This window comes from Narcine bancroftii, chromosome 7 (genome assembly GCF_036971445.1).
Source record: "Narcine bancroftii isolate sNarBan1 chromosome 7, sNarBan1.hap1, whole genome shotgun sequence".
Classification (NCBI taxonomy): Eukaryota; Metazoa; Chordata; class Chondrichthyes; order Torpediniformes; family Narcinidae; genus Narcine; species Narcine bancroftii.
Window position 1 is genome coordinate 174,433,775 of NC_091475.1, and position 22,655 is coordinate 174,456,429.

General features: G+C 43.2%; 1 long non-coding RNA gene across 1 annotated transcript in view; it reads left to right on the plus strand.

Moving 5' to 3' along the window:
- The window catches only part of LOC138740110 (uncharacterized), a 59,012-nt gene that overhangs the window by 21,454 nt on the left and 14,903 nt on the right, over positions 1-22,655 (plus strand). The window lies entirely within an intron of this gene.

Consider the following 22,655-nt stretch of genomic DNA (forward strand, 5'->3'; position numbering starts at 1 on the left):
AGGTCAATGTCCTTTCATCAGAATTGGGTGAAGAAGATTCACTAAGTTCAGAGAGAGAGCCTAGATGGCGGAAGGAATCAAGGATGGAGTACCTGCTCAAATGATATGTGTTATGACTGTGAAGATTATTAAGCACTTTCAAACTTAACTATTGAAATTTGAAGGTATTCAACTTCACTCAGTTGTGCTTTAATTTACAGCATATAAGGTAGGATCTTCAACATGCAAACACTGGGATATGCAAAGTAGCTTCATTTCCAGGCAGTAGTCAGGGTGTTTTAATTTTGCAACAGTATTTTTGTTAGGCTATTTGAAACTGAGGGAGAGTGGGGTTATGGCTCTTCTGGGAACCACCTAACATCAGCAGCTCTGGCTGTTAAAACTGTTGAAATCAATATTGAGAGAGGTCAAATGCATGTATCATAAGCTGGAACAGATAGCGTCACTTAGGATATTAGTTGTTGGCAGCATAAAAGCTCAGCTTCAAAAATCTGGAAGATCAGGAGGAGGCCCAGCCATGACCTTAGTTCATAGTGGGGTGAAGGTATTGACTGTGAAGAGGGTAGTTGCAGAAACACTTCCACCCAGAAAATTAATTGCCATTTAAACAACATGCAGTGAAGTGGCCATGCTTCTTCAAGGGTGAGATGAAAACTTTCCTGTCTACACAGAACTGATAAAATTGCCCAAGGCCTTTCTGCTACTTTGCCACCTGCTCTGTTTCCTCAGTTAACATCTATGATTATTCTTCCCTGTTTTGCTGACTCTCTCTATCCTGTCAGAAAATTCAAATGTCAGTGATGATGGGGTCTTTCTCCCAGTGTCATTCAGCTGCTTGAGATTCAGCAGACTTTATTCATACCAAGATTGTACACTAAATTCAACTCCACATATCACTCCAAGAAAAATTGGCATTGTTTGCTTTCTACCAAATGCACTGACACGTCTGCAGAAAGACTGATGTCACTTGACAGCGTGCACCACAGCCACCTATTTGACATCCCTCATACATTCAAGATGACAGCACTGCCAGAGCTACTAAAAAGGCAGTGGTGCTGCTGGTGCAGACCCACAGAGAGTGGGGAGTGGAGTCATGGCACTCCCGTGGGGTCTAACTACCCAGTTTGACTGCCCTCAGCTCTGCACAGGCTTTAAACGGCCTGCCAATGGAGTTGATCCTGATTGTATTTAAATTATTGCAACCCTGGGTTCTGAGCCCAAGATGGCAGTGCCATGAGGGATTACAGACTCCGGAGATGCAGAAGACTTGCACGGGGCACCAGAAAACGAGAGACCATCCCTGTCATTGTCTTGCAGAGGAGTCATCCCATGCAGCGGACCAGTGAGCGGCTCAGAGGCTGAAGAACACATAGGCAATGGGCTGTTGGTGGCTCGAGGCGAGGAACCCATGTAGGCTGTGGACTGCTAGCGACTGCGGTCGAGGGATTCATACCAGGCTGCAGCCTGCCGGAGGCTGGCTCAAGACTGGCTGAAGGGGTAGCAGGCATTGGAACTGGGATGCAAAAGGGTCCCGAGCTGGAGGCTCGGATCTGGAACTTGGGCTTCTGATTGTTTGGCTCTGTGTGGGTGCAGAGGCAAATCCACGGACATTCAGTGACTCTGAGCAGACAATTTTTTGCTTCTCTTTCTCCGATTGCAATTTCTGCTGATGGTGAATCTGCTTTATGGAAGACTGAAACAAATTTCGTGTAATATTGGTCTGTCTTTTATTACTTGACAATAAATTGAAACTTGAACATTATCCTAAAATACTCAGAAGGAGAAATTAGAACGTATATGTAAATTCCTGATTCAGCACAATGAAGTGTATTAAAAAAGTTTGTCAGAAAAATCTTGTGATATATATAGTTGGAGAAATTATTTTTAGAAATAATTGAACTGCAAGACTTCAGGGATTTTTTTGAGATCTCAGCTTTTTTAAATCATTCTAATTCATTGTGTGTGATGAAGAGCATACGTCCTTCTTTCATCCACTCTTCTCTGGAAATTGTTTTGAGTTGCAAGAGAGACTCCCACTTTCCCCATCTGCCATTTGTCACTCCTCACAGCAGGCAATTCCACTGTACCAATTTTGGTCAGGGAATCCATGAGTATAAATTCTTTGTTTAATGGGAATACTGTAGATTTAAACATGTTACTATGGTTTGCCCTTTTAAATGGCTATTGCTGTATTAAAGATTCCTGTCAGCCGTATAAATGTTCTCTCAGCAAACACTTGAATAGCAAGAGCTCACATGGTTTGTGTATGATACCACTGTAAATAGATTGGAGCAGCAGCAGGAAAAAATGTCGTCTGTGCTGCTGTTTACATTCAGAATCAGAATTTATTGTCATGAACAAGTCATGAAATTCGGTGTTTTGCAGCGGTATCATAGAGCAAACATACATATTGTGAACCAACTTATAACAATAATATAAAAAATTAAAATTAAAATAATAGTGCGTGAAAAGTAAGGTAGAGTCTTTGGTTCATTGATTATTCAGGAATCTGATGGCAGCAGGGAAGAAGCTGTCCTTGTGCTGCCGAGTGTTCATCTTTAGGCTCCTGTACCCCCTTCCCGATGAAGAAGGCATGGCCTGGATGATGGGGACTCTTTGAGGATAGAGGCTGCTTCTTTAAGACATCTCTCCTCGATGCAGTGGAGTCTGCTGGCTGAGATGTCACAGACCAGGTTCACAACCCTCTGGAGTTTTTCCTTGCCTGAGAGTTGGTGTCTCTAGACCAGACAATGATACAACCAGCCAGAATGCTCTCCGCGGTACACCTGCAGAAATTTTAAGAGTCTTCAGTGCAATTGCATCCTAATGGAAATATCTATTTTAAATTTTAGTAGGCAAAAATAAATGTTTTATTGCCTGAATAGCTCCTCTCTGTTCAGACATGTATGATAATGATGAATATGTTTGTCATATACATTGTACAATGCACTGAAATTCTTACTTTCTGCAGCTAAACAGGCACTTTATAAAAAAAATCCCAACTATAATTGAATACATTATATTAAATAGAAAAAGAGCTAATAAATACAAAAGACTGATAGATAATAAATATTTACAGTTACATGAATGATCACAACATTTCCATAAAGCTGCTCTGACTGGACTGTTCAAATATAATGGAATGGAGACCAAGTCATCCAGAAAGGTGATGTCTTAGATGAAGGGATGATCCCTTGTCATTCCCAAACATCTAATGCATCCTAAGAAGTTGCAATACAAGAACAGAGTAGCCTAACCTTTAAAGTTTCTAATTAGTTGGTGAACTGTAAGCCTGTAGATCCCTCAAGAGAGATAACTCCCTATTTTCTATATCATAAAGATATAATGCCTCACAGAATCAAGGAGGACCCTTACCACCATGCATGCAGCACCTTCCAGCTACTCCTGTCAGGAAAAAGATCAAGAAGTATAAGTGTCAGAACCACCAGGCTGAGGAACAGCTTCTTCCCATGGGCAATGAGACTGGTGAATGACTGTTAAAACAACTCTCTGCCACTCTACTATTTATTAATAATACCTGCTTTAATATATGTGCATTTGTACTATGTATATGCTGTATTGTTTGTGCGTTATGTCTCTGTGTAGATTTTGCACTGTTCTGCACCATGGACTGGAGAATGCTGTTTTGTTTGGTTGTACTGGTACTTGAATTTGAACTTGGAAATCTGAGGTGCTCTCCTATCCAGGTCCTTTGAGGCAGAGGAAGTGGAGTGGAGGGGCTAGTTGCACTTTCGAGTGCCCACCTTGGGCATTCAACAAGGCCTAATTTTTTCTCTGCTTTCCATTTCAATGATGCGCCCTAAGTTCAGCTAAAAATGAGCTATTGAAGGAAATATTGTTCATATATTCCCTGTGTTTCAATAGTTTGTCTGATCTATCATGAACTTTCCGGTGTTGAGTCAGCAAATGTAAAAAGTAAATCTAGAAATATATTAGAACTCATACTGAGTTCAAAGAATATATTTCCAGTCACTATGGGAAAATGGTATACTGTATTAATGCTAATTACACTGGACCACAAAGATTTTGCTTCCTGAACACTTTTGAGTGTATTTTATGTATTTTGGGCAGCTGATCATGAAAATCACTTAAAAAAATTCTAACACATTTTTTTTAGATATAACTTCTTCTTGTGATTTCCTGTTGTATTTTAATTCTACTTCAAGCATACAAAACCATGAAGTGCCACATGTCATTGAAAAATAATTTTCTGTATTTGCACTTGGACTTCTTCCCTGCTGATCTTGGTGTCATCAGTGATGAACATGGTGAAAGTTTTCACCATGACGTGGGCGACCATGGAACAGCAGTATCAAGGTAGCTGGAATCCATCAATGCTGGCTGACTATTTTTGGACACTGACATGAGAGGTATCAGATGCTGAGTATAAATGAAAATCAGTGGCAAAACATTTTTGGGTCAGTTGAACTAATGCAATCATTATGTGATTAAACATGGTAAATACAATAAAAGTTAATTTAACTTCCTATGTGATACAGCAAATCTGAAATTATATTTGTGTTCAGTTTGAAAATATCATAATCCCCAGTTTTTTCAGGAAGCAAATCTTTTGAAAATATTTGTTGCCATTATTTAAAATATCTTTTTGTTTTAATTTTTGTTTCCTCTAAGATAGCCAAAACTATTTGATCTCAGAACAAATTAAACTCTTTCTGTAGCTTTCGTATGAACATGGAGCCATATATTTCCAAACTGCATCCAGGTTTACATTCATGTTCCCATTACTTTCCTCGTCTCACAAACAAAGTCGGAATAATTGGACATGCTACTTTCATTTATTAGGTTTGTGTTGTTTGGTTTTTTCTAGTGCTGAGTTGTGATCTTGTGGCTATTGGGTATATCAGACAATGAACAAATATGTAAATATTGGAAAAAAAATCACTTATACTCATTGTAGTTGCCAGGTCAAGGGTGCCTGCTAAATAAATTACCTTCTTCTGCCCAGTCACCAATCAGGTCATGCCCGCTATTGCTTTCATTTTATGGTGCAGTGGATCTGCTTCTGTATGATTTCTCTGGGAGTACTGGGATTTTAAATTTATCTTAATATGTAATAAACTGCAATTATTTCCTTCCAGATTCATTGGACTTAAGTCAAGTAACTGTGCCAAGGTTCTCCGCAATAGCTTTCAGTTGTGTTTGACTTTCTTTAAAAAAATTGAATCCGTGCAACGTTCGTAGAAATTATACTTTCGCTCACCCTGTTTGTTGACACTTTTACATAATTATATTAAGCATGCCAGATTCCCTTTACAAAGCTATATTACTCTTAGTCATGCAATAACTTTCCTGCAGGCCTTTTGCAGTAGGTATTAGCCACTTAACTGGGCACTTAACCCTTTTAGTTATGTGAGCTTGAAGAAAGATCCTCAATCATGTCCAGTGGCTGATATGTGGTATGTTCCCTTTGTCTATTATTCATAGTAGTACAAGCTTTAGGAAGCCAGTAGAATATATATGGCAACTAATAGATGATTTCTGCTACTGCAGCTCTGTACATTGTTAACAGAAGGTGCAGGACCTGGGGGCAGAATTTATACTTTTTAAACTTCCTCTCTGATACATGACCACAAATTCACTAACAGGTATTTCTCCTCTGAGATCCAACATAATCTAGCTTTGATAATCTATTAATACAATTAAGGGTTAAGGACAGCATTTTTAAAATCTTATGTCATATGTTTATCTAATGTTGACAGCTGTCAACAGCGGTGAATGATTTTGAATGTTTCTAATGGACAAGTTTCAAAGAATCGCAGCCACTCCCTGGTGCAGCACATCTCCAATTCCAGTTATCTATTGGAGAATGGATTACTGGGATGCTGTGACATCTTCAAAGCTCCTTTGATCACTGATCGAGAGCCAGGTGATAGCAGACAAAGCTCACAAGCGGAGTTTGCATGCTAGAAGTCGGCACTTTCTCTGCAGCACTCCTTTGTCAGTTGCTGCTATGGGAGGTGAGATCACAGCTATCAGCTGTTTGGGTTGCAGCTGTTGGAGTAGAGAAATCCACAACTTCCTTGCTGGAAAGAATGTTCTCCATGCATAGCCTAATACAAGGTTGCAGCTTGACTCCCCAAGTTCCCTAGCATTTAATGTGGGCTTTCTATCAGGACTGCTGACACCCATATTATTTTGCTGTCATTGCTCATTATCCTTGTCCTCTTGGCTGTCCCATCAAAATGATCCTCTGACTCACCTGTTACAGAATTCATGTAGTCTCCTTTCACACTATGCAAGGCATACATTTCAAATGCTCCCAGATGTGGGAATGACAATAACAATTACATATGTATGACATCCTTAACATTGACGAGCCATTTCTCTCCATGGATGATGCCTGACATGGGTGAGACCTTTCAGAATCTCATTGTTTGCTCATTGATTCCAGTTTTTGCAGCTCCTGTGTCTTTCAAGAGTTATTGCATGTTCCAAGTGTCTTTGAAAGTTTATTGAATGCAACATGACCAGCTCTGTACTTGTGGCTTATGGATCATTTTGCAGTGAATTACATTTAATAAGTAATGTAACTATTATTTCAAAAGCTATCTAAGAAGAAATGTCACCGTATGAACATCTAATTCAAATCCTTTGTGACCATTTACTTCATATTCTATATAGATATGTTTTATAGGAGATAAATTGTGGCAGGTTTTTTAGTGTAGATCACATACAAACACTTCAAAACAGACCTCATTTAAAATGCCAGAGCTCTGCTCAAGCCAGACAGTCCAGGCTCTGAATACCTTTGCAAAAATTTGAACAATGCCTATAAGGGACTTCACAACTAGGTGTTAATTGTACATGCTGTGGAGTAATGGATTATTGTTTTGGAAAGCAACAGATGAATGAACTCGGAAGATTACGTCCAGAGCCGCAGTCTGTCTGAGTGCAGTTGACTGTTCTAAGAGGGTCATGTGGTTTTCTCTGAATGAGAGAGAATTCAGTTCTACAGTTCAGCAGCAGGAGCTGGGACTGGAACAGGACAAGCTGGCAAACTTGTGGAAAAACCCCATTTTGAAGACAGGTTGTAAGTTCTTAGTTCAGCCTGGTCAAAGCCCTTGTGGTCCATACAAGGGAAGATGGCTGGCTGTATAATGTTTCACTTGAAATAAGGGAACCAGAAAAGGAACTCTGTGGTGACCTGAAAGAAAGAGGCTATCATCTGGAAAACCCTGATGAGGCAAGTTTCTTTGGCAAGACACTGAAGTGGCTGATCAGAAGGAATCAGTTGTGGATGTCCCATGAGCAACAAATCTCTCACTGAAAACCATTTACCTTTCAAGCACCAAAACCTGGTGAAATTCATATATGTTAAATTCTGTGCACATTATAAGAATTGTCTGATACTAGTGAACTTGGAGGAGTGAGAAGTGAGATTGGACTGTGAATCAAATAAATTTTCTGAACTTACACACACATTACATACACGTGCGCTTCGAATGAGAAGGGGGTTAAGTTAGGTTAAATTAATAGTAATAAGTTAAAGTTTGATCTGTTTTCATGTTTAAAGATAATTTGAAAAAAAACTTTTGTTTACGTAACCATTTGTCTTGCTGAATTTCCATTGCTGCTGGGTTTTGGGCTCCTCTGGGCTTGTAACACCTTTAATTCAAACTGACCTGAGAAGCTCAGTCAAACTTGTCTTTTGAAGGTGACCTGATGCTGCTCAAGCCTAGGGCTTCTTTCCTCTGATATTTATAACTGATTCAAGGGTGGAGATGTCAAAGGAAAATTCTTTAAAAGCAATTCAGTGTGTAAGCCATACTCTATCAAGATAACATATGTGTGCAATAGACTTTCATGAAGCACTTTTTTTAGCTTCGCTTTCCTGGCCTTGAAGGAATCCCAATCCATTCTTTTTCGATGCATTTTAAATTTCACTTTCACAGAGACCAGATCAATTCTTACTGCCCAAAGGTTGGGTTATATTCAGCTGGTAGTGGAGGCCTGAATGAATGATTGGCCTCCTAAAGAAATCAGCGGTCTTATCCATGAGCATTGTTATGTATCATGCTGTATCCTTCTGAAGAGCAGGAATCACTAGTTTCCTCTAACTATCTAGTCATGGCACGATTGTGCATCCTTAAGCCAAAAATTGGCATAAAGCATTGAAAAAAAATCTCACTTAATTCCTGTGTTTTCTTGAAGCTTACTTCTGACATTTTTCTCTGTTTGAGAGGTTGAGGTGACATGCACCTCTAGAACATCCGTGCCGAATGTGTTAAGCAGGTAGAGGGATTCAAGTGGACAGAGCTGAATGATGAGTTGTTTTTCAATCATGACTGAAGACCCAGTGGTCAAGAGGTTTCAATATAATTGGAGACTAGGACTAGGCTCTGCTGTAGACATGGTGTATACGCATGCACGCACGCACGCACGCACGCACGCACGCACTCACGCACTCACGCACACACTTATGCACCCAAACCCTTTTCCTTGTCCCATTGCTTATGCTCCCTTGACAACTTCCTTCAGTCGACTCTCCCTTAGACTTGTTACCTCTAGTTCATGTTCCCTTCATTTCTATCTCTTCATGATGTAGAGTGGAAGATTATGCTTTCTTCCAATTAGATAAAAATCATGAATTGCCATGAAATGCTGAGAAACAGGAGCAGAGCATCGCGACCAAAAACTAGACGCTCTTTGCTTTGTTTTATATTGCTTGTTAAATGTAGTGACCAAAATGTTGTTTTTACTTTGCACAGGCTAGGAACTGAGTCAAAAACATTCTGTATCATATGGTCCATTGCTACACAATGTGTTATTTTTATGAATCAGACCAGCACACTTGCTCAAGCGACACTCTTACCAAAAGTGGTTGTTGATTATTCTATGATAATAGGACCAAGAAATTAGTTTGGTGCTCCCTTTGTTTAAATGCTATAGGTGTTGAATTGGTTGGAACTTCATGTTGGATACTGTTATTATGCTATGAGTCTCCTGTACTGGGAGCTTTCTGCCTCTTTTGCTGCTCAGCTGCTGTCTGCTGATCAGATAGATATGCCAGCATACCTGAACAGGAGAAATCAGATGAGTTGAGGAGAGAGGGAGGAAATAAGAGAAGCCTGCGCTGACCAATAATAACTCGTAAATAAGAAGACGATTTTGAATGAGTGCCAGGCTGGCCAGACTCTGTGATGGCAACATCTTTAATTCTGAGGACAAGACAGTACTTAGCTATTTTAAATAGCAACTGCAAAATTATCCCTCAGGATAGGTTCATGGAAAAAAGAAACAAAGGGGGAGTTGATGGGCATGTGTGAGACACTAAGTTGCAGGTGTTCGTAAAAAAAAATGAGGTGTGGAGATGTGGGGTCAATGCTACTGTGTGGATCCCCTGGTAGCTGCCATGGATGTGCTGATCTGAATGACAATTTTGTTGTTGTAAATATAAGATAACAGAGACTCTGTCAGAGCTGCTGTCATGACAGTGCTGCCACTGGTGTGGACCTGGGAGAGCAGGGAGTGAAGACACTGCACTGATCCGCAGGGTCCTACCACCGAACCTTATGACTACTGATCTGTATAGGCTTTAAATGGCCTGTTAAAGGAGGCAATGATGTTTTTTTAAATCTTGCAGCCATGTGGTGCCCTTATGGTGCCCCCTGTGCTGGACAGCGGACCACAAGAGGTTGCAGACTCCAGTGGAACAGAAAGGTGGTGCAGGACACCAGAAATGGGGAGAACATTCCCCCAACCCATGCCCATTGAGGAAAAGCATAGGAGATGACTCTACAGGACGGAGTTCATGGCAGCGGACCAACGAGGGGCTCAGTGGATGAAGGACCAACATAGGCTGCATGCTGTTGGCGATGCAGTTGAAGGACTCACACAGGTTGCAGGCTGCTGGTGACCTGTGGACAAAGGATTCACGAAGGCTGCAGGATGCTGGAGACTGGCTCATGGGAATGAGGTATCAGAACTGGGATTTGAGAGGTTGCAGAGAAGGGCTCCCAAAGGGCCTTGGGTGCTGAAGGCTTCCTGATTGTGTTGGCGATTTGGATCGAGAGCTTGGGTTGCCAATGGATCAAACAGGTCTTTCCAGCTGCAGAGGTTGCAAGAGCACTGGTGTAAAGTCCATGGATACCCAGTATCTCTGAAGGGAATCTCTTTTGCTTCTCTTTCTCTTACTGTTAGAGGCACCTATCAATGCTCTTTGCCTTAAGGCAGGCAAGAGGAAATTTTTGTATATTACATTTTTTGTATTAGTACATGACAATAAAAGGAATCTTGAATAATAGCGAGTACTCTCGTTATTAATGTGGCACCAAATGGAATGGAGGCTCAGTGTTATTCTTGGAGGTGTTCTGCAAAGCAGTTACTCAATTTATTTTGTTTGCTGGTTGGTCTCCTGCAATTGCTGCATCCTGCCATCTCACAGTTTTAGCCCTGATTTTCTCCCTTCATTCATCTCCTTCTGCCACTTGCATCTTCTGCAGCATAATCATTTGCAATTAAAAAGCTTTCACTGCCTTCTCCCACCCAGCACCACCATCATGGATATCAGAGCCTCGTCTTGGTTTGGTCTCCATCCATTCTGTGGAACTTAAAACATGTTTACTTTCAAACGTTACCTACTTCTGACAAGTTTATGGATCTGAAATTTTATCGCTAATTCTATCCCCACAAATGCTATCTGACTGACGAACCATTTCCAATTTCTGTTTTTACAGTGTTTCAGGTTTTTAGCATATGCAAGTCTTATTTCCTTTTTGGTCATTAAGATTGTGTTAAGATATATCAGGCTGAATTGTATGGCCCCTGGTTTAGCCTGGGTTAATTGCGATGACTTTGTTGAACACCTCTATTCCATTTGTAAGAGTAGCCCTGAGCTTCCAGTTGCTGCAACATTAATTCTTTATACTGATCCCACTCTGACCTCATGGACTCTCATATACAGTACCTGTTTGCCAGTGCTACACAATTTAGTCCCCTGCGTATTAAAAGATATGATGTGGAAACAATGGTTTCTTTTTCATTACACATTTCAGCGAATAATGAGCAGCAGCTGGAACTAACTTCATAACGAGTTAAACCTCTGTTCATTCCACCCCCATTTAAATTTTTCCAACATTTTAAATTAAGACATAGAGCACGATAACAGGCCCTTTCGGCCACGGGCCTGTGCCGCCCAATTACCCCCAATTGACTTACAACTCCCTGTAGGTTTTTGAACAGTGGGAGGAAACTGGAGCACTCAGAGGAAACCTACACAGACACAGGGAGAATGCACAAACTCCTTACAGAGAGTATGGGATTAAAAACCCAGTCCGATCACTGGCACTGTAACAGCATTGCACTTACCATACCATCCTCAGTTTCTCTTCCTATTCTTTTACAGAAATTGACATTATGCAACTGCTTCTCCCTGACATATTAAGATCATAAAATATAGGAGCAGAAGTAGGCTATTAGGCCCATCGAGTCTGCTCTTCTATTCCAACATGATCTTATCATTTAGCCCCACTTCCCTTCCTTTTCCCAATAACATTTAATGCCCTGACAATTCAAGTCCAAGCCAAGTTTATTGTAATCTGATTGTGAAAGTACAACCTAATGAAACAGTGTTCTCTGGTCCTTGGTGCAAAAACATTATTCCTTACCTATCAATCCCTGTCTTAAATAAACCCAATGCCTTGGCCTCTCCTCTCTGGCTAAAGAAATTCCTCGGCTTCTCTGTTTTTGTTCCTCTTGTCCTTGACTCTCCAACCATGGGATGTAACTTGCCACATCTACATTGTTCAGGTCTTTCAACATTCAATATGCTTCAGAGGTGTCATCACCTCTCCCTTCACACCTGCCACAGTCCCCTCATTTTTCTGAACTCCAAGGAGTACAATCCACGAACCATCAAATGTTCCTCATATGCTAATTGTTTCATTCCAGGATTCACTCTTGTTAATCTTCTCTGAAACCTCTCAGCACATCCTTTCTTTCATATATAAAAACCCAAAGCTCCAAGTGCGGCCTCACCACAGCCTTATGAAACCTCTACATCACATCCCTGCTCTTGTATCCTATTCCTCTCAGTATGAATCCCAACATTGCATTTGCCATCTTCACCACTGACTCAACACCTTATGGATGTCCTGCATGAGTCCCAAGTCCCTTTGCACGTCCAAATTTTGAATGTTCTCCCCATCCAAATAGTAATCTGCCCTTTTATTCCTTCTACCAAAGTGCATGACTATAGACATTCCAACAATGTATTTCAATTGCCACTTCTCTGCCCATTTTCCTAATCTTTCTAAGTCTCTCTGCAGCCTCTCTGTTTCCTCATCACTACCTGCCCCTCCTCTTACCTTTGCATCATCTAAAAATATTGCCACAAAGTCATTTATTCTTCAATCCAAATGATTAACATACATCAAAAATAGAAGTGGCCCCAACATCGTCCCCATGTGGAGCACCACTGTTAACCTTTAGCCAACCAGAATAAGGTCTCTTTATTCCCACTCTCTGTTTCTTGCTGATCAACCAATGCTCTACCCATGCTGGTATCTTTCTTGTAATTCCATGGACTCTCTTCTTTTTAAAGAGTCTCACATGCAGGACCTTGTCAAAGGCCTTTGGAAAGTCCAAATAAGAAACATCCACTGTATCTCATTTATCTAGGTTGCTCGTGGTTTCCTCAAAAAATTGTAGTAGGTTTGTAGACAAGATTTTCCCTTAAGGAAACTATGCTGACTTTGGCCTACTTTGTCATACACCTCCAGGTACTCCATAACCTCATCCTTGACTATTGACTCCAACAACTTCCTAACCACCCATGTTTGGCTAACAGGTCTATAATTTCCTTTCTTCTGCTTCCTTCCCTTTTTAGATTTTCCAGTTCTCTGGAATTATACCAATACCTATTGCTTCTTGGAATGTCATTACTAATGCCTCTACAAATTCTATAGCTGCTTCATTCCTAAGGGGCATTCCATCTGGTATGGGAGACTCATCTACTTGAGGTCCCTGCTGTCGCTTGGAGCCCAAGGTCCGTTGCTGCTACTGCCGGGAACCCAAGGTCCCAGGTCAGCTTGGCTCTGAAAATTTTTTGGATAAATGAGGATTTCTGAGAATCCGATTTTGGATAATTGTCGTTGTACTGCATCTATTTGTGTATCTTCTCCCTATTCACTTTCCTCTCATTCTTGTTCCTATCTCTGTGGAAAACTAGTTTAAAGGCTCACCGACAGCTCTAGCAAACCTGCCCGGCAGGATATTAATCCCCCTCCTATTCAGATGGAACCACTGTTCTCTTTGGATAGGTCAGATCTTCCCAAGAAGAGATCCCAATGATCTCAAGTCTGAACCCCTGCACACTGCATCAACTCTTCACCTACCACAACTTTGGCATGTGGCACAGACAGTAATCCAGAGATTGCTTCCCTTCAGGTCGAGATTTTTTTTGTTTCCTTCCCAATTTCCTAGCTTCCTTCTTTAGGACATTCTGATCTATGTCATTGGTTCCAATGTGCAGCACGATTTCTGGCTACTCACCCGCCCACTTGACAATGCTGTGGACTCGATCCTAGATGTTCCTGACCCAAGCACCTGAGAGGCAGCATACTCTCTGGGAATCTCGATCTTGATCATAGAACCCTGTTCCCCTAAGCATTGAATCACCAATCATTATAGCTCTCCTCTTCTCCCTCCCTACCTTTCTGAGCCTAAGTGATAGACACCATGCCAAAGACCTGGTAGATCATCCCCCCCAACAGCATCCAAAACCGTATACTTATTGTTCAGGGGAATGGCCACAGGGGTGCTCTGCGCTGACTGCCAATACTCCTTCCCCTCTCTAACAGTCACACAATTACCTCTCTTTTGCCTCTTGGGTGCGACTGTCTCCTAATGGCTTCTGTCTCTCAGCTTCTCTGACTCCTGAATGATTCAGAGTTCATCCAGTTCCCTAACGTGGTTTGTAAGGAGCTGTAGGTAGATGGACTTCTTGCAGGTGTGGTCATTAGGGACAAATGGGCTGACCTAGATTTCCCACATCGGCTGCCATCTCCACTACCTATGAACAGATCTTACCTGACCTTACCTAGAGCATGTCCTCAACCTCTGCTTGCCGAAGCCTCTAACTCTCCCTTCTACACTAAACCACTCACAGCTTGTGGCTGCCCCTTACTTTTATTTGTTCCTGCTGATGAATCAAAATATGTTTGGTCCACTCAAGCATCGAGCACTGTAAATGGTCATTTTTAAATTCGTCTCCCCAACCTGTGTGTAGCTTTCTCTCTTTGTGATTTGATTGGTCTATTCGAACCTCCTGCTTGAGTGCAGATTAAAAATAAATCTCTTATTTTTGACTGATCAGTGAACTGAGACAGAAGATTTGTTTGAAAGTATTTCTATGGTTCCTTGAGGTTTTATTTTGTTCAAGGCATAATATTAATGAACTATGAACTACAATAAAGGCAATACATTAAATCCAAACGCATCAGAGGTTTATTATTGCCTAAATGTTGCTGTGTGGCCAGGTGGTATGGCTCAGGTTCTGCTGACCAGAAACACTGTGGACTTGAATGACCAAGCCCTGTTGGGCCTTGAGCTGAATAATGAGAGTTATGTAGGTGAGCCACAAACTGTTGGGGAAACCTTTATGACATCAAAACCAAGGCCCCTGTTTTTCTATAGTTTTCTGGATACTTTCGAATCTCTCTGACATGCAAAATATTCAAAAAGCATCATGCATGTAGTGATCAGTGACAGAAAATGAAAAATTATTAAGATACTGAAAAATAGACAAGAAATAAAACTCTCCAAGAGGACTCAGAAGCTCTCCTCAATAACTAAAATTGTTATCTGCACTTCACATGATAGATCACCTTCATGACATTGTCCACCCTCATCTCATCTACAACTGAAACCTTCATCCTTGCCTTTGTTACCTCTGGTTTTGACTATTCCAATTGTCCTTTAGCTGGTCTCTTGCCTTACACCATTAACAAAGATGAAACTCAATCAAAACCAAAGAGTCTTTATCCCAAAACTGACACCATTGTATGCAACTTTTAATCTTTGCTCCCTGACTTGAATTGAACCCTGATCTAGCCAAACCTGAACTTTAAGGCCTTTGTAGGCAAATCTCACCCCCTCCATTCTTTGTCCCTTCTTCCATCCCTACAAAGTTTCAAAATTAAGGTTTTCTTCATTCTGACAAATTGTGCGTCTCAAAATGTAATAATTCCACCATTAATGGTTGAATTGTCTTCTAGATCCTAAATTCTTGGATGACCTCTTTAAATCTCATTAACTCTCTACCTTTTTCTCCTTTAATATCTGCCTCAAAATATACACCTTATATCTTGTGTGGCCTGGTTCAGTTTGGTTGAGCAAAGTTCCTGTGATGAACCTAGTGATACTTTGCTTTCCTGAAAATGCATGTTGTTGGCATTACTTTTATTGCTTTATGTTAACTTTTGTTCAGTCCTTTAGTTGGAGATTGATCTGATTCATTTTCTTGAAAAATTCAGAAATGGTCCAGTTGGATACTTCCTCCCCCAGATCACTGGTTGAATGCACTGCATTGCCACAGTTTCAGTTACTTTCAGATCAGGCATATTCCCAGATGGGCTACAATGTTCAGTAGTTAGTACAACTTGTGGCTCCAGATGCACACAATAGTGCGGCAACAATCCAAGAAAACGTGAATGGGCACTCTGACCATCTGGGCCAATAATTATAGTGCAGGTAATTTCTGTCAGACTGGTTGCGCTTGAAGAAACTAGGTGCTAAATATTCCTCAACTTCAATGTTACAATCTTACATCACTGGAAAGGAATTCTTAACATCTAAAATATTTTCTCTCATTTACCACTTCTCCTGCACAAAATAAATTGATGTTCAAATCCCTGAAATACATCTGCATTAGAAAGATCTTTAATCCATGGTACCACTTTTATGGCTTCCCTGGAAAATCCCACTTCCTCAGAGTCTCAAGGCCCTGAAAAGGTGCCTGGGATTTTTCTTTTATTGGGCCCAGTGGGTCCCCAGATCTGCAGATAAGGCCTCTCCTCTCGTAGAATCCACCTTCTTTCCCCAGTTGGCAGAGGCCATGAGGCCTTCAGCTGTATCAAAGGCGATATTGCCAAGGCCACAATGCCCACTGTAGACAAATTCATTCCGTTTCAGGTGGAGAGTGAAGCATCCGACTTTGCCCTGGCCACCACACTTAACCAGGCAGGCAGACCCATAGCGTTTTTCTCTCGCACCCTCCAAGGCCTCGAGATCCATCGAGAAGGAGACCCAGGTCTTCGTTGAGGTGATACATCACTGGAGGCACTATCTTTCTGGCAAATGACTGACCCTGCAGATTGATCAACGTATGCAGTGAACTGGAATTCACTCTCTGTGTAGTGTTCAGATAGCTGCTCCTTCCCAATATAAACCCTGGTTTTCCCGCCTTACCTTAGATTCAACCTGAGGACTATTGTGTCTACCGGCCATTGCTTGTAAGCTATTAAAAGTGTGTTTTGTACTCCTCACTGGTCTCTGAGTGCAATCAGTTGTGTTAACTTTGAAACGGGATGGAAGCCCTGTTGAAGCACTCCAGGTCGACCCTCTGTTCTCTGAGGCCCTGGAGGAATTCGCCTACTTGCTGGAGCGCTTCCAGTCCTACCTGACGGCTACATGAGATGTCTTCAACTTGGATAGTCTCTGGAGATCGGCACTTCTCTCTTGAGTCGGCCCTAAAGGGTACGTTATCATCAGACGCTGGACTACCTACGAGTCGGCTATAGAAGCCTCAAAGACCTGCTACATGAGGCCCCAGAATGATGTGCTGGCGAGGCACCAACTCTCTCAACGTCGGCAGCATCCAGGTGAGCTGCTGGATGATTATGCTCTTAAACTGTGGGCCCTGACCAGAAAATGCCACTACGAAGAGGCCACGGCCCGGGTGAGAGAGGAGGAACAAATCCGGGACACCCTTGTGGCAGGAGTGAGGTCGAGGTACGTGAGGCAGTGACTGCCAGAGTTGGGTAAAACGACTTGGCCTGGACCTGGTGAAAGCGCTTGAACAAGCCTAACTGGGAACTGATGACCTCACGAGCGAGAGTGGCACCATTTCAGATGACCAGATCATTGGGGAACCGGTGATCCCTGCAGTCCCAGCACTGACCACTGTGTCCACGTGTGACCAGGGATTCCTCTTCTGTGGACAGGCACACTAACCCCGCACCCGATGCCCTGCGAAGGACTCCGTGTGTTCAGGATGTGGTAAGTGGGGGCACTGGGTTAAGGTCTGCTGGGCTAAAGGGAACCCAAAGAGGGCAACAGCTTGTGAAACCCCCGAATCAGTGCTCGACCCATGCCCGAGTTCCAAAGTGCTGGACTCAGCCTCTCCTTGCTGCTTGCCACCAGCATCTTTCTGTACCTCGTGGCAGGAACTGCCACCAGAAATGAAGCATCGTGGGAAGCCAAGGTGGCCATTTTGCCATGCCTCGAGGTCAATGCAACCTAGTCCTTTGTTGTATCAAGATGGAGGGCGTCCATCCTGCTGCGCCTTGTTGTTGATGTCATCTTGTCTGCCAAGAGGAGAGAGTTGACATCAGCATGGGGAATGACAGGGTTTCTGGAGCACTGGCACTGGTCGTCCTGGATCAGGCTATATGTCACCAATTGAATAACTCGACGATGGAGGTGAGGGTAAACAGATATTGGACTGAGAACTTTATAAGCTCTGCGGTACAACTTAAGAGTGTACCTGACGGACTATCGTATTTTCCCAGCTTTGCTCTTGCACTCTGCGACGATCAATGCATATTATTGTACAGTACATCTAACAGTAAAAGTGGGGAATTTTGTAAGTAACGATTGTACCTACTGAAGGATTTGTGTGCTCCTGTGTTGCTGGACCTGGACTTTCTGTGTCACCTTAAAAGCATGATCAAGGAGTACTCTGGGACGTTCTCTCCAATCACGATGTAGAACGGATGATCCCAAAAGCCGGATGCCACATGCGGTCCATCCATGCTAAATATGATTTCCCCCCGTCACTGTTTCCAGACCTGACTCCCGATTGCAAACCAATAGCTACAAAGAGCAGGCAATACTGTGTGGGAGAAATCGGGAATTTATCAGAACTGAGACACAGTGGCTGCTCAAAGAAAACATAATTGAGCCAAGCAACAGCCCATGGAGAGCCCAAGCGGTAGTTGTGAAAAGGGAAAAAATGTCCAAGCGAGTGACTGACTACAGTCAAGCAATTAATTGTTTCACACTGGACACGTACCCACTCCTTCGAATTTCAGACATGGTAAAAGGGAAAAAAAGTCAAGGCTAATGAATGACTACAGCCAAACAATTAATTGTTTCACTCTTGTGGACATGTACCCCCTCCCTCGAATTTTAGACGCAGTAAATGAAATTGCTCAGTACCAGGTCTATTGGACCATCAACATGAAAGCTGCGTACCATCAGTTACCGATCCTTTCTGAGAACCACTCATACACAGTATTTGAGGCAAACAGCTGGCTCTGTTAGTTCTGGAGAGTCCCTTTTGGCATCACTAATGGGGTCTCGGTCTTCCAGAGATAGATGGACAAAATGAACGATGAGTACGGGTGGAAGGCCACCTTCCTTTATCGCGACAAAATCACCATTTGTGGACACTCTCTAGAAGACCATGACGCCAACCTCAAGAGGTTTCTCCACATGGCCAAGGCCCTGAACCTCACGTACAACTCTAGTAAGTGCATGTTTCGGATGAAACATCGGGCAAACTTGGGCTATGTGGTGGAGAATGACGTAATTGGCCCTGACCCCGATCAAATGTACTCCCTGTTAGACCTCGCAATGCCGAAGACCATGAAAGCTTTAAGGAGGTGCCTGGGCTTCTTCTCTTACCATGCCCAGTGGGTTCATCACTACGCAGATAAAGTCCACACCCTCTTAAAGTCCACCTCTTTCCCATTTGTGGCCGAAGCCAGCTTTTGACTATGTTTGGAGCTACATCACAGAAGCCACCATGCATGCGGTGGATGAGAATGCATCTTTCCAGGTGGAAAGCAAAGTCTCTATGTAGCTCTGGCCGCTACCCTTAACCAGACGGACAGGCTGGTTGCCATTTTCTTCTGTACATGAACTTTGGAACCCATCTGTAGAGAATGAGTCTCAAGTCATTGTAGAAGTCATCAGGCAATGGAGCATTACCTTGTTGGCAGAAAATTTATACTGTTCACCGACTTGCGATCGGTGGCATTCAGGTTTAATAATGCAAAAGGTGGAGTATAGAACTCTGCACCTATAATTGCGACATAGCATACAGGCCAATTACTCTCAATGAACCTCCAGATGGCCTGTCAAGAGGAAGCTGTGCCTCTGTACACAGCGGCTAGTTGCAGTCACTGCATGATGGGCTTTGCCACCCAGGCCTCAATCACATGGCTCATTTTGTCAAGGCACGCAACCTGTTCTACTCCATTGAGGACATCAGGGAAATGTCCAGGTCCTGCCAGGTCTGTGCAGAGTGTAAGCTGCACTTCTACCGCTCCAACAAAGCGCACCTGATAAAGGCATCCCGTCCCTTCGACTCAGTGTCGATTTCAAGGGTCCCCTTCCTTCCTCTAATGGAAACGTGTACTTTCTTAACGTCATTGATGAATACTCACGTTTCCTGTTCACCATCCTTTGCCCTCACATGACCACTACCATGGTCATCAGGGCTTTGCACTCTATTTTCACCCTGTTAGGGTATACCAGCTCTACCCATAGCAACTGTGGCTCATCATTTATGAGTGAAGAGCTACGCCAGTACTTGCTCGTAATGGGCATTGCCTCAAGCAGGACGCTTAGCTACAATCTCTAGGGTAATGGACAATTTGAAAAAGAGAATGCAACAGTATGGAAGGCCATAAAATTGGCTCTCCAGTCCAAAGGCCTTCCAGACTCACGCTGGCAAGAAATCCTACCATAGCGCTCCACTCCATAAGTTTGCTCCTCTACACGGCAACCAACACAACTCCTCATGAACTTATATTTACGTTCCAGGGGAAATCCACGTCTGGGACTACAATCCCGACTTGGCTGATGGCACCAGGGCCAGTCCTGCTGAGAAAGCACATGAGGAGGAGCGAGACAGATCCCCTGATCGAGAGGGTGCATATGCCTATGTGGCATACCCTGATGGCAGAGAGGACACTGACTCAATCAGGGACCTGGCTGATGCCTCAAATGAGCCAGGAACGACAAGTACCCCACTCAGGGGCTTGGAGGACACTGCTCAGGAAGTGGTCCAATCCACCCCATGACCTGAGCTGGAGCCCTTGAGACCCACTGACCCTAAATCACGGTGGGGGGAGGGGGGTCCAGGAAGTTCAGGAAGCTCAGTCCTCCAGAACTGCAGCGCTCAACCACAATTACCAGACCCGCTGACAGACTTAATTTGTAAATATTTGTAAAGTATTAGTTTGTTTTGAATGTATGGTCTCTGTTGTTCACCCACAGGCTCAATTCTGAAGGAAGGGGTGAATGCAGTGAATTGGGATTCACTGTCTGTGTATTGTTCAGATGGCTGGCTCCTCCCCTTGCTCCACCCTCACCTTCCCCAATATAAAGCCTGGTTTTCCCACCTTATCTCAGATTCACCTGAGGTCTATTGTGTCTACTGGGCAATGATTGTAAGCTATTAAAAGCATATTGTATTCCTCACTTGTCTCTGAATGCAATCAGTTGTGTTACAATGTGCAATCACTTACCTGTTCATTAGCAAGCAGTGTGGTAAAATCAAGAACGACAATATTCTAAGGTGGGGAATTGAACTCTCCAGCTACAACTATGATATTTTGTACCTGCCCGGACAGTTCAATGAGTCTTCGAATGCTTTGTCCTGAGGCACTTGTACCAGTGTGCAGACAGACCGTTTACAAGCCCTTCACAATGACCTCTGCCACCCTGGGGTCACTAGGTTCTTCCATTTCATCAAAGTACGCAACCTCCCTTATTTGGTTGAGGGCATCAGGATGATGTCTAGAAACTGGCAGGTCTGTGCGGAGTGCAAATCACACTTCTACCAGCCGGACAGGTCGCACATGATTAAGGCCACCCACTCCTTAGAGTGTCTGAGCATGGATTTCAAGGGGCCCCTGCCCTCTTCGATCCACAATGTGTACTTCCTCAACATCATTGATGAATACTCCTATTTCTCCTTTGCCATTACCTGCCCAGTCATGACCGCTGCCACTGACATTAAAGCCTTGCACAACCTCTTCACACTGTTCGAATACTTATGCTACATTCATAGCGACCAGGGGTCCTCCTTCATGAAAAATGAGCTGCACCAATATCTGCTGGCCAGAGGTATTGCCACAAGCAGGACCATCAACTACAATCCCCGAGCAAACGGCCTGGTTGAAAGATAGAAAACCACCATCCGGAAGGCCATCCTCCTAGCCCTGAGGTCAAAGGGCCTGCTTGTGTTCCTCTAGCAAGAGGTCCTCCCCGAAACGCTCCACATAATCAGACCTCTCCCATGCACCGCCACCAATGCCACCTCACAAGAAAGATTTCCCTTCCCCAGGAAGCCTGCGTCGGGGACCATGCTGCCATTCTGGATGACATCCTCAGGGCCAGTCCTGCTTTGGAAGCATGTGAAAAGCCACAAGTCCGAGCCACTGGTTGAGAGGGTCCTCCTTCTTCACACCAACTCCCAATATGCGCAAGGACACTGTGTCGTTTCGGGACCTGCCGTGTGTGGGATACCCTGGGACTCTAGCCGACCAACTGTTACATCCATCCCTCCTTTATCACCCATCATATACCATGTCACCCACCCCCAGCTCCCGCCACAACTATCTCAGTTCAGTCACCAGACACCCCACCCACCGACAATGTCCAGGAGTCAACAGCTGAGCCAGTGCTATAACAGTCACAATGGCAGACAAGACCACCAGACAGACTGAACTTGTGATGGACATGGAACCCACTTCACCCCGCCGGACTTCTTTTAAAAGAAAGGGAGAATGAGGTGGAACCACTGTTAATACCATTTGTACATGTATGGCTGGCCCGCCCCTTGCTGATTGTACCTGTGGCTCCTCCCCTTGATTCTCCCAATAAAGGCGGTAATGCCATAACCCCTCCCCCAAAACAAGCTCAGGTCTTGGGTCAGCAACATGAGTTTTGCCTTCTGCTTATGGTAATAAAAGCCTCTCAGTCAGGTAACTTCTAGTTTTTGCATTATTGAGAGCACATCAGTGGTGTGTCATTTTTCAGCTGTAAATTCAAATTATTCACGCATTATTGAAGACAACATCAAAATGAAGGATTTGGTATTCGTGTTGAAAAGTAGAAATTTGAGACTTTAATTGAGGTGATACTATATTAGTGGTGCTATTTTTCTCGTTGATGCCAAGTCATCTATTACCAAATTCTTCAACTACAGGTTACACTGAACAATGAGGATTATGCTTCCTGAACAGTTTTGGATGCATTTTATAGATATTAGGCTGCTGATCATGAAAGCAACTCACATATAAAAATGCTGTGCATTACATTGATTATAGATTGAATGCATGCTGATGCACGTTTTTCAGGAAGATTCACTACAGAAATGTCTCGTCAATATCACAAAAGCTGCTTTACATTCTATTACATTGGTGGCGACTACACACTTA